The sequence below is a fragment of the Pseudophryne corroboree genome, chromosome 2 (genome assembly GCF_028390025.1).
Source record: "Pseudophryne corroboree isolate aPseCor3 chromosome 2, aPseCor3.hap2, whole genome shotgun sequence".
Taxonomy (NCBI): domain Eukaryota; kingdom Metazoa; phylum Chordata; class Amphibia; order Anura; family Myobatrachidae; genus Pseudophryne; species Pseudophryne corroboree.
The window spans coordinates 268,203,015-268,216,594 of record NC_086445.1 but is presented as its reverse complement, the minus strand read 5'-3'; the positions used below and the strand labels follow the sequence as shown (position 1 = coordinate 268,216,594).

The window sequence follows — 13,580 nt, the reverse complement described above, 5'->3', positions numbered from 1 at the left end:
ATCTGGCGTCTCCTGTCCTCCGCGGCCGGCGCCGCCATTATCACTATGTTTGCATATTTCATTTCAAACCAGTTTTCCCTCCAGGTTCCAGCATGGGCGCAGCCATGTTGGATTTGATCACATGCTCCAATTCCTCCAATCCACCATCATTGGGAATCTGCATAATTGCCCAGCCAATGCCTGCATAGCAGCAGGTATAAGTATCCTGTGTCTGGGCCAGATAGATGTCAGTGCTTTGAAAGTCATACCTTGTTCCAGTCTCTCTCTCCTGTGGCTTGTTTCTCCAGGTTCCAGTTCCTGTCTCCAGCATCCACAAAGAGACCCGCACCTGCTTTCCATCCTGCAGGTGCAGCCTGACTCTACAGTCCTCTGTGGCTGTCCAGTTTCCAGCTATCTACTATCTGCTTCCAGCGGCCAGCTTTCAAACAGATTCCAGCTTCTACAAAACACCGGTGCTGATCCAGCGGATCCTATCTTACCAGCAGTATCCACTACCACCGGTAATCATCTATCAGCTATTCTGTTTCTACGCTCACTAGCATCTCACATCATCCACTCTGTGTTTCATCACCTGGCTGGTTCCATCCAGCACCCACTCCGTGACTTTAGTACCTGGCTGATTCCATTCAGCATCCACTCTGTGTTTCATTACCTGGCTGATTCCATTCAGCATCCACTCCGTGTCTTACCACCTGGCTGGTTCCATTCAGCTGATACAGCAGCTTACTCCAGTTACCAGTTTCACCTGTTACAACTACTGGCATGTTCCTCGGCTATCTCCACTACTACAACCAGGCCTGGTAAGGTTATTTCATCAAAGGACTATAACATCTGTTCTGAACCTACCAGTGCTCTGTGATACCTTTCATGGTTACGTATTCCAGGAACTGTATTATTTGCCACTGTCATTGCTAACTTTGAATGCTGCTTGTCATTACACGGAGTCTGTTAATAAACTTTAATTTTGAATATTAACTTGGTTGTCATGGTCACACCTTCGGGTACTCATTCTGCACTTACATGTCCAGGCGTCTGATTAAACCTCCCAGGTTTAATTTCATCTCAGCCCCTACAACTGAGGCTTCCTCCCGTCAGCCTAAACCCTCAGTTGTGACACCAGGTACTTTGCAAAATAACAAAACGGACACCCGACCTCGCACTGAAAGGGGCCCCATGTTTTCACATGGGACCCCTTTCCCCGAATGCCAGGAACCCCCTCTGACTTATGTCTAAGACGGTTCCATCAGCCAATCAGGAGGGTTGACCGAAAGTAACCTCACCGCTGACCACAAAGTTCCCACCATTGGTTATAATGGAGCGCATAGGCGCTACATTGTAACACTGCCGTGTGCTGCCTGTCATACACTACAGGAGCACACAGCCAATCAGGAGGGTGCCACAACGTGGCGCTCCCTGATTGGCTGATGGAACCGTCTTAGACATAAGTCAGAGGGGGTTCCTGGCATTCGGGGAAAGGGGTCCCATGTGAAAACATGGGGCCCCTTTCAGTGCGAGGTCGGGTGTCCGTTTTGTTATTTTGCAAAGTACCTGGATTACAAATGGATTAAAAGAGGAGCCATCTACACTGGATTTTGTGAGTATAATTTTTTCAACAGGTACACCATGGATTCTACATGGAGAAGAGGACCTACCCTCGTGTGAACATAGGTAAGTATGTGTATATGGAGGTGTGGATGTATGTATTAAAGTTTTACTTTCAAGGTGTGTGTCTTATGTTTTTATTGGGGTATTTTTTTAGTAGTAGTACTACAGGTACCAGCGGGCCCGGTTTTCCACCGCATGCTGGTACTTGTGGTTCTCCAAGTACCAGGTTGCGGGGGAGGCTTGCTGGGACTTGTAGTACTGCTACTAAAAACAATATTCATTTTTTGACAAAAAGGCTATCAGCCTCCCATCCGCAGCCCTTGGATGGGGGGGACAGCCTCGGGCTTCACCCCTGGTCCTTGGGTGGCTGGAGGGGGGGACCCCTTGATTGAAGGGGTCCCCACTCCTCCAGGGTACCCCGGCCAGGGGTGACTAGTTGGTTATGTAATGCCAGGGCCGCAGGGACCTAGATAAAAGTGTCCCCCGGCTGTGGCATTATGTATCTGGCTAGTGGAGCCCGGTGCTGGTTTCAGAAATACGGGGGACCCCTACGCTTTTTGGCCCCCGTATTTTTGGAACCAGGACCAGGCGCAGAGCCCGGTGCTGGTTGTTTAAATATGGGGGAACCCCTGACATTTTTTTCCCCATATTTTTACAACCACGACCGGCTCAAAGAGCCCGAGGCTGGTTTGGCTTAGGAGGGGGGACCCCACGCAATTTTTATTTTTATTTTAACACTGATTTCAATTTTTCAAAAGGTGCACAATGAAGCCCAGCACGGATCTCTCAGATCTGGCCGAGATTCATTGTATTAAAGTCGGCAGTCTTTTACAAGTCACTCACGTAAAATACTGCCAAAAAAACCGAATGACATTGACATCAGTAAATCCGAAAATGCAGAATACGACAGCTTAGTAAATTAGTCGTAATAAATTCAAAAAGATGCAACTTTACACTTTCGATGTCATTCGTGATTGAACTTTGACCTCAGACGGGAAAATACGAATTTTAGTAAATAAACCCCTTAATTGGTTCACAAGGCATGTCGTTACAATACCTGTAATACTAAAGGCAGATAACATATTGGAAATAAGACATGTTTTTGAAGTTCTCCATTTAATATTAATTAGGTCAAATAATGTTATTTGTATTTTTATTTTCAAATTGGAAACCTTCGAAAACAGAAATTCCAGAATGTGATAATATACAAGTTGCTTATTTTGTTATTTATGTACAGTAACTCATTAAATAATTAGATATAGATTAAGTAATATAATGTATTTTATATTATATTTATGTAAAACCTGTGCACTGGAACTTTAAGAGATTTGAGCAGTGGCATGTGGTCAGGATTGGCAGAGCCTCACTCGGTACACTCCATATTGGCCACATGACATGTTTTCGAAGAGGGCGCATCTCTTTCAAAGGATTGTACTTTTCCCCACTTCTTATCTGTGTTGTTTTTTCTTCTTTTCAGCACTGGTAGATATATCTAATTTGCATTAATCTTCATGACTTCTGCATTATGGTGCTATCGTCTGGTGATCACACTGATCACCAGACAACCTCTAGCATAATTGTCCGGATGAATGGATACCATTGGTGCCAATTCCCCTGTTTCTGCGTATTTGTCTTTACTGCAATGGGTGAGTGGTACCTAAGTGATGTTATAATGCACCACTCCTTCCCTATCCCTACAAGAAAATACAGATGAGGAACTTTTAAGCTAGATTTGACTTATTTGTATTTCTTGTACTCTAAGGACAAGTGGCACTCATGCTTAGCATTGTTGAGGTCTATGTGCATGATGGGCCTCACTCATCCCTAGCACTGAAGGAATTACTAGTTGGGGAGGGGTTGGAGGTATAATCTGGCAAGGTAGGGCACTCCAACAGTGGATCATGGCATAAAACAAGTCTCGTAGATACAAGTGTGAGGTGGATATCAGGTGGTTGTTGGCATTCAGAGGAAGATCTATGAGGGCATGAGGGAGAGAATTTCAGTGTAGCAATATAACAAAACAGAAAAATGATAGTGTGCGCACATCACAATATAATGGATATAATGGCAACATACACACGTAAATGTTAAATGTTTGTGCTGCTAAATACATTTTCTTGATGATCAACTGGCTCCAGGTTATATCCAACATGCAGCACACCGACCTGCATACGCATAGTGGGAAGTTTAGCAAAGCCCACCTTGGAGAGGGGCACAACCATCGGAAAGTTGTTCACAAAATATCATAAAGTGAACTTCAATTACAAACATCTTCTGTTTGCGACAAAATTAAAGACCACCACCACAACATACATAGGTCTCCCGAAGACCTATAAAACAAAAGAGCTTTAAGGTGCTTTAAAAGATTAATTAGTAGGGAGATCAGGTGTCTCGCCCATTGTGAATGGTCATTGTGAATGTCTTCAGTCTGCAAGGCTTTTTCACCATGTGGCAGTGTGACAGTGTCATAAGGCCTGGAAAGAACTCCACATATATCTAGAGCTGTATAGTTCCTGGAGGATGGCGTTACCTAGTACCCTATGGGCTACTAATTTGCATTTTTTTTTCAGATAGGAAACCTCCGGCTCCCTCTCCATCGGCTTCCAGTGACACGAGCACCAACTGACGTGCGTGCATGCACATTGGCTGAAGTAGTGTGCATGCACACTTGGAAGTAGTGTGAAAGCGTTACGATATCAATCACACTGCTTCCAGCTATTTGCCGGGACAGGCTCGTACCGGAACCCATCTCCTGGAAAGAGGAGTTTAAAACATTTGCATGAAAATATTCATTTTCACATTGCGAATGTGGGTGATAACATCTTATCACAGCTGCATTAAAAATGCGGATTGTGATAAATATGCCCCTAAAACTCAATAGATGAACTTGCACTAGACAACCTACAGTTAGGGACAAAGAATAGGAATAAACGAATGACCGCCAGCACACACTGCTGCAGGCCCTAGGATGTGGTTTAATGTTCAATAAAAAACATTAAAGGAGCGCTGGTATCAAGTAAAAAAGCATTCAATAGTAAATATGGTGGAAACAACCACTTTGAGTAATTATTGGAAGTTTAAAAACAAAAATAGTGCAAATACATATACATATATAAGTATATTTCACATTCACAGTGGATGAATTAGCTAAAAAACGGCTTAAGTGCCCATTATGTAGTTGCAGTCCACAATCATAGAGTAAGCTGGTTGCTTTCCGTACTGTTGGGGGGTGTAAAAATAGTCTCAACAATTTAATTTGAAATCTGTTGTTAGGTTTAGAACAAAAAATGGGATTGCAATTGCTCACCCCTGGTGATAGAATCCGTTCTCACCCGTTATTATAAGCGCTGGTTCCCGTCGATAGCAATCAGCGGAGGTAGCTCTCAGCATCTGACGGTGGCTGTGTCAGGATGTCCAAAAAGGAGAGTCATGCAGACAGCGTGATACCTCGGCAGAACGGGGCCTTTTCAAGCACAGCGGGGGTTTATTTGGCAGAGAATTATTCCAGTTGGGTGATAAGAGAACGTCCAGGGATCCCCAGTCTCAGAGACGGAAAGTCTATGAAGATCTCCAGCAGTGGACAGGAGTGAAAGTAAGCCTCTACGCGTTTCTCCGCCCACGATACCGGCGGTTTCCTCAGGAGGTGTGGATACCTGTTTTTCAGGTGTGCATGTATTTAAATGGTCAACAGCCAATCAGCTTTGTAATCTCTTGATTCACACCTGAAGGTTATAGTTGGGTTTCACCCTGGGTTGAATCGTTTGCACATGATCTGTTCAGTGATTGATTTGATTGATTTACATCAGGTGTATATATTAAATAGTTGCCAGATGATAGTAATAAAAAGCAAAATAAGCTTCATAGAGAAAGATGTAAAAATACATAAAAAACATAAGCATCGGATTGCCGCTGTCAGTATACGAGGTATCAAGGAAATATATATTAAAGATCTTATAATTTAGATATATATAAATGGTTTATATAGTTAGCATGTGGAGCTCATGAACTTTGCGCTCCTAAAGTATAGAATATACAGGGGTTATCAGATGTCTACTTTTTTGACCACCCTTGATACAGTATAATTTAGTTTTTTAGTTTTTTTAGTTTTTATTATTTGATGGTAATCAACATTGTTTCCTCACCTCGATAGTGGCAGCGGCTAATAGCATGGGTATGGCATCCCAGAGAGGTTAACTATATATAGAGAACCAATTTGTTCTCACAGCTGCAGTAGCCTAGTGGTTAGAGCTATGGACTTCAGCCACAGGGTCATCAGTTCAAGGATGAAGACAAGGAGCAAATTTTCACAGTCAGTTTTACGGAAGAATAAGGATAATTAGTTAATCCTAGTAGTACTATTTTTTATATATATAATAAATATCTATTCTTATATACAGAGAGAGATAAAAGATCCTAACAATCTAGCAATAAATATGGTCATACACAGTTCAAATTGGGACCAAGGCTGTGTAGTACAATAGAGGAGAGAGTGATTCTAGTAAATTAATTTGGTCAGGATATGTGACCAACTCACAAGGACAAAAGCATATAAACACAAACCTAAGGCAAATAATCTGTAACAGGTGTGTATGTGAAAAACATGCCAGCATGCCTGCACGTACCATCTATCCCCACCACGTGATGTTTTGCTGATATGTTCTATCCCCTGTATTGACAGGTGGGGATAGATACAACCACCTCTGCAATAGAGAAGCCTTTTGGATTTGCAATCTGGAAACTCTACACCCTATGGGTCTTAATGAAAATATCGAACTTAATGGTATCTGACTTCTTTTTATAAATAAACCATCTGTACATGTGGGTGTGTGCATGCGTGCCTATATGCCTGTGCGTGCAATTGGTACGTGCAGGCATGTTGGCATGTTTTTCACATACACACCTGTTACAGATTATTTGCCTTAGGTTTGTGTTTATATGCTTTTGTCCTTGTGAGTTGGTCACATATCCTGACCAAATTAATTTACTAGAATCACTCTCTCCTCTATTGTACTACACAGCCTTGGTCCCAATTTGAACTGTGTATGACCATATTTATTGCTAGATTGTTAGGATCTTTTATCTCTCTCTGTATATAAGAATATATATTTATTATATATATAAAAAATAGTACCACTAGGATTAACTAATAATTATCCTTATTCTTCCGTAAAACTGACTGTGAAAATTTGCTCCTTGTCTTCATCCTTGAACTGATGACCCTGTGGCTGAAGTCCGTAGCGCTAACCACTAGGCTACTGCAGCTGTGAGAACAAATTGGTTCTCTATATATAGTTAACCTCTCTGGGATTCCATACCCATGCTATTAGCCGCTGCCACTATCGAGGTGAGGAAACAATGTTGATTACCATCAAATAATAAAAACTAAAAAAACTAAAAAACTAAATTATACTGTATCAAGGGTGGTCAAAAAAGTAGACATCTGATAACCCCTGTATATTCTATACTTTAGGAGCGCAAAGTTCATGAGCTCCACATGCTAACTATATAAACCATTTATATATATCTAAATTATAAGATCTTTAATATATATTTCCTTGATACCTCGTATACTGACAGCGGCAATCCGATGCTTATGTTTTTTATGTATTTTTACATCTTTCTCTATGAAGCTTATTTTGCTTTTTATTACTATCATCTGGCAACTATTTAATATATACACCTGATGTAAATCAATCAAATCAATCACTGAACAGATCATGTGCAAACGATTCAACCCAGGGTGAAACCCAACTATAACCTTCAGGTGTGAATCAAGAGATTACAAAGCTGATTGGCTGTTGACCATTTAAATACATGCACACCTGAAAAACAGGTATCCACACCTCCTGAGGAAACCGCCGGTATCGTGGGCGGAGAAACGCGTAGAGGCTTACTTTCACTCCTGTCCACTGCTGGAGATCTTCATAGACTTTCCGTCTCTGAGACTGGGGATCCCTGGACGTTCTCTTATCACCCAACTGGAATAATTCTCTGCCAAATAAACCCCCGCTGTGCTTGAAAAGGCCCCGTTCTGCCGAGGTATCACGCTGTCTGCATGACTCTCCTTTTTGGACATCCTGACACAGCCACCGTTAGATGATGAGAGCTACCTCCGCTGATTGCTATCGACGGGAACCAGCGCTTATAATAACGGGTGAGAACGGATTCTATCACCAGGGGTGAGCAATTGCAATCCCATTTTTTGTTCTAAACCTAACAACAGATTTCAAATTAAATTGTTGAGACTATTTTTACACCCCCCAACAGTACGGAAAGCAACCGGCTTACTCTATGATTGTGGACTGCAACTACATAATGGGCACTTAAGCCGTTTTTTAGCTAATTCATCCACTGTGAATGTGAAATATACTTATATATGTATATGTATTTGCACTATTTTTGTTTTTAAACTTCCAATAATTACTCAAAGTGGTTGTTTCCACCATATTTACTATTAAATGCTTTTTTACTTGATACCAGCGCTCCTTTAATGTTTTTTATTGAACATTAAACCATATACCTTTGATTAAGGCACCCAGTTGCCCGTTAGGAGCTGCTATTACAAGAGATATATATATTCTTTATCAGGTGTTTTTTAAATATACTTTACTAGCGCCCGATTTAACGGGGTACACAGACCCTAGGATGTGTCTTAAAAAATTATACAGATAGGTTTTCCAGAAAGGAGCACGGTGTGCGGGAACATGGTGAGACAATAGCTGTGCCATACCATGGGCAGTGGCACCAAGAGGGGTGTATTCTTTATTCCCTCCCCCCTCCTCTCGTAACAGGGAGCAGTGCACAGAGAGAGAAAAGACTGCTGCTGCAGCAGCCTCTATCCCCAGCACATGCCGATATGTGCTACACTGGTCAGTCCTCTCTCTCCCTGGGGGAAATGTACTAAGCCTGAAAAGTGATAAATATCACTGTGATAAAGCACCAGCCAATCGGCTCCTAACTGCCATATTACAGGCTGTGTTTGAAAAATGACAGTTAGGAGCCGATTGGCTAACTTTATCACTGTGATATTTATCACTTTTCAGGATTAGTACATCTGGCCCCCTGTGTCCTCAGTACTTTCTCACCCCCGCCACCACCACCTATCCACCCCTGGCTGACCACCAACTGGATCCCCCGTGTGGATCGCACACCCACCCTAGGGATGGCCATCGACCATTGATGGCGGAGAACCAGATGATTGCTGTGATTTCAATGTTGTTTTTATTTTATTTTCCCCACCATTAACCAGGCTTACCTACTTTGCTGCCTCCTCCTCCGGGAGGAGGCAGTGTTGTAGGTGAATGGGGGCGTGGCCGGCAGCAGGACGGGTGGTTCGGGGGCGTGGCCGGCAGCAGGATGGGCGGTCCGGGGGCGTTGCATCAGGGTCGCGTCATCGTGACTTCACCCCCCGCTGTGCTGTGCCGAGAAACGAGGCACTGCATAGCGGGGGGCGGAGCTACGATGACGCGATTCAGCGCGAATCGCGTCATCGGTCCCCCTCGGCTCGCCTACTTGTTCACTGCTGCGGGCGGCCGAGGGGGAAAGCGGGAGGCTTGCCCACCTTTCCGGGGGGCCGGGAGGGTCACCCGATTTTTGGGAGCCTCCCGGCCATTCCGGGAGGGTAGGCAAGTATGCCATTAACACAGTGCTGCTGCTGCTGCTGCACAAAACTTCTAGGCTGTCAGACAGCAGCCCTGCGCTGCCCCTCAGCTCTTACACAGAAGGTGCAGCGCCAGCAGCCACGCATGCGCAAAAACACAGATGGTAAACCATTGATTGCACCACAAAGAATAGTTCCCTAGCATTGATAGTTTGTGCCACCATGACCATCGATGGTAACCAATGGCCAACCCTAGCCTGCACTGTATTTTTAACATTGCCAGAATTGACCATGCCCCCTTACAGTACTGAGACCAGCAGTGCTGTCATTAAATTGGTTATCTGCTATACTGTATGGGCAAAGGTTATGATGAAAGAACACATTGCACCACTGTATAAAGCAGAACTAATTTCCCAAGATTTCACATGCCTACTAATGCACATTTCACAATGAAAGAGGTGAATTTGTGCAACATGTTCAAACGTGCAAACACTTCACATATGCATTAAAAAAAAACTAGGACAGTTTAACATGTGCATTTTATTTTCTTAATTTCGGCATCATTCTCAGTGCATACAAATGTCTAAAGTGTAGTTAAACTATCAGAAGCTACCTGCTGTACTTTCTAGCAACACTGTTAAATGTGCCTTCTAGTTATTATCAGGCTGCTTTCTAGTGAGATTTAGTAGAGCGACTTTTCTAGGTCCCTCTTATGAGTACAGAGTAGTAGCAGGCAGCCTGACGAAGGAGCCCAGAGCAGAGCGCAGCTGCTATACTGTATCACTGGCAGATGATGACGCTCTGCTGCTCTAGAAGCTGGCGGTTCAGGTCACAGGCTCCGCCCACAGAGCAGCCAGGAAGTGAGCTGCTGTTCTGCTGCTGTAACCATGTAATGTACCGGCCGGGAGTGCTGACATCAGAGGAGTCCTCCACGCTGGGGTAGGTTACAATTACATACTGCGGACCTTTATCGAGGAGAGTCCGCCCTTAAGGCAAGCCAAGGTAGAAAATCAAGAAACTGATCTGCATAGAGAAGGGTATCAGGAGCTGAGATCTCCTTATTATGTATAGGTATAGAGGGAGAGTAGATCTGTGAAATGGGTACAGGAATGTTTACAGCAGTATTTCATTCATTAGTGTTGCGGCTATATTCTATGACGTCATTGCTATCTATAAACTTTACGTAAAAGTTATACTCTTTGAGCTGCATCAGGCTAGAAGACTGCTGCTCTTTGATTTTTATTGGGGAAAACAACAGATGTGTATTTAATATTCCTGATTTTCAATTGTGTATGTATTTTATTACGTTTTATATGTAAAATGTGGCTTTTGCATTTATAAACTGCACTGTCAAGGCACAGTACTGTCTTGGGGATGAAGTTAATATCCCAGCACTCAGGATCCTGACAGTGCCGACAGTGTCATTCCGACGGTAAGTACTGGGGTTAGGTAGATGCTAGAATCAAGTGGCCTTAGGGACCTTTTATGTCAGGGGGAGGAGGCACGACACAAGGGGGAGGAGCTATGTCAGCGGGATAGCTCCTCTACTATTCACGCCACCAACTATTACCTTAAGTAATCAGGTGGCGAGCCCAAAGCGTGGCGAGCGAAGCAAGCCTGCGAGGGTACTTTTCGGGTACCCTGTTCAGCCGTAGCTCCTCCCCCTGGTGATGTGTCTCCTCCCCTAGTGACGTCAGAAGGTCCCTTCTCCCACTCCGATTTAGAACCAACCTTAGGGTTAGGTTTAGAGTTATAGTTAGGCACGAGGTTTAGGGGGTGTGTGTGTGTGTGTGGTGGGGAGGGTGTTCGGTTTAGTTAGGCTTTAGAGGGGGGTGGTTAGGTTCAGGGTTGAGGAGGGGTGGGTTAGAGTTACAAAACATACCAAAATCCGTTAGGATTTTGAACGCCGGGATGCCCCTGTCCGCATCCTGACCGTCGGGTTCATGTGTGCTATGATATCGATACCAGGACCTTTTTTATATATGTGATATTTACACTACAACAGCATTCATTTCTTCCACTGTTAAGCCACATCTCTAGTTTTGGGGTGTAAGTGTGCACACTTGTTACATCTACCGTACGCCTGAGGCAAAAGCTGCAGTTTTTTTTTTAGCTAGACGTAACCTGAGACTCAGGAGGGGTGGTGGAGTAAGGTTTGGCGGGAGTTTCAAGTTGTGGACTCCAGGGCTGGTTCTTTCTTTTTTTTTCGCGCACCGCACAGCAAAGGTCCTCTCCACGAAGGGAAACTAGACGGGTAGCGTAATCCGTCTAGTTTCCTTCACAGCACCGGGGGACACTGACAAACGGTAGCGGATCTTGCCATGGCGCGGCGCCCTCCGGAAGGCGGTGCCCCGGGCAAAAATCCTGTGTGCCCGTAGCAAGATCCGCTACTGCCTCCAACTGTACCTTTTTGGCAGGTACAGTAACTTTTTTTTTTTATGGTCTGTACCGATTTTTGGCTCTCCAAACTTCCATTGAAAGTATAGGAAAGGGACGCCCCCTTTACCCGTGGCCATGCCCCTTATTCATGGCCACACCCCTTTTGCATATGTACCGATTTTTATGTGTAAAATGTTGGAGGGTATGAGTTACTGCACAACTGGGCAATCGTGTGGGAGGTTTTTATATAAAGGGAAAAAATTCCCCTCTTACCTCATGTATTGTTTCTCTTTTTCACTGCTCTGTGCCAAGTACACAGTGCAACAGAATATGCTACTGTATAACGTTAATAAAATAACTGTTTTATTGGATTTGGTACTCAAATAGGATTCAGTATGATTTCCCAGCGGCCAGGTTGCCGGTAGCTGGGTGAGTGCAGAGTCCCCTTGCCGGCTCGGTGGCTCACTGCGCTTGCCACAGTTTCTATTCCCACTGGGATTCTGGCTGTTGGCATTGCCAGCTGTCGGGATTCCTGTGTCAGTATCCTGACAGCCGGGATACCGACAGCCGGCAAATGAACTGCATCCCCTCAAATATAAATGAGTGTCCTGGTTTCTGTTTCAGAATTACAGGAGTGCTGAGTTTGCTGTAAGAATTTATTGATCCTTCAGACATTTATGAATGATTTCACAAAGTGAATAGTGTGGAGATTTCATATTGAGTTTATTTCTCGTACGTCCTCGAGGATACTGGGGTCCACATTAGTACCATGGGGTATAGACGGGTCCCTTGGGAGCCATGGGCACTTTAAGAGTTTAATAGTGTGGTCTGGCTCCTCCCTCTATGCCCCTCCTACCAGACTCAGTTTAGAAAATGTGCCCGGTGGAGCCGGTCACAGCTAGGGGAGTTCTTTTAGTTTTATTATTTTATTAAAGAGTTAGGCACAGGGAGGCTCCTGGCAACAGCTTCCCTGCTTCGTGGGACTATGGTGGGGAGTAGGATCCAACCCTCTGAGGTTAATAGCCCCTATCTCCGCTGACAGGACACTAAGCTCCTGAGGGTGTCGTTCGCAAGCCCCTGAGGCGACCGCTCGCTCCCACAGCACTGCTGCCATCCCCTAACAGAGCCAGAAGGCGTCGGTGAGGAGTAGGACGCCGGCGCCCTGACAAGCGGGGAGCCAGTGAGAATGGCGGCATCAGGGTGGGAGCGCAGCGCTGATGCTGCGCTCCGGTGGGCTCAGAGGTATTGTTGTGGTGCTGTGAGGGGCGCCCTGGGCCAACGCAATACCCTTACACTGGTCACAGAAGCTATCAGGGACACTGTACTGCTGCTAGCAACCATTACCTCAGGCCAGTATAATCTCTAAAAGTGCGGGAAGACGCAGCATTTTAGGGTGCGGAGCTTCTCCTCAGAGCGGATCCAGCACTTACCAGCGCCATTTTCCGCCTGCAGTTCACACCACAGAGACGCTTACAGGGAGTGCTGACACTCCACATAACTCCAGCTATCCTGTGCGGTACCAGTGGGTTATAGAAGGGAAGGGGGGGGGGGGGGGAGAGAGTGTTTAATCACATTAGTGTACTGTGTAGTCTATTAAGGCTACTCAGTCAGTGCCAGGCTTTTATTCTATAACTGCCTACTGAGGCGCTGTGTGTGCTGGTTCCTTAACTCTGTGTCTCTCTGAAGGTACTTGGGGGAAACTGTGTCTGACATTTTCCTGTGTGTATGTTATACAGATGTAGCCACCTTTATCTTGACTGGCTGAGGCGTTTGTCCCGATCGAGCATACGCAGCATACCGGGGAGTAGGGAGGCGCGCCTAGTCACAGAGGCGTACCTAATCGCACGGAGGCAGACAGAGAGTTTGGCATTACCTTTACGTGTAATACCTGCGATCATCCACCAGATGTCGCCTTTTACAATCACCACTGCGCATGCGTGTGGTCTCCCGTAAAATGCAATACTGAAATATATAAAAAGGAGTACTTTACTAAGCA

General features: G+C 44.8%; 1 protein-coding gene across 3 annotated transcripts in view; it reads left to right on the top strand.

Moving 5' to 3' along the window:
• Positions 1–7,458: 7,458 nt before the first annotated feature.
• NUDT15 (nudix hydrolase 15) overlaps positions 7,459–13,580 on the top strand; it is a 32,700-nt gene continuing 26,578 nt past the window's right edge. Inside the window, exon 1 of one of the 3 annotated variants that reach the window (XM_063952798.1) lies at positions 7,459–7,759. The gene's annotated coding sequence lies outside the window, so the exon portion shown is untranslated. Of the gene's footprint in view, positions 7,760–9,971; positions 10,145–10,180; positions 10,208–13,580 lie in introns of those variants that run through there. The other 2 variants (XM_063952797.1, XM_063952799.1) reach the window with 2 other exon arrangements.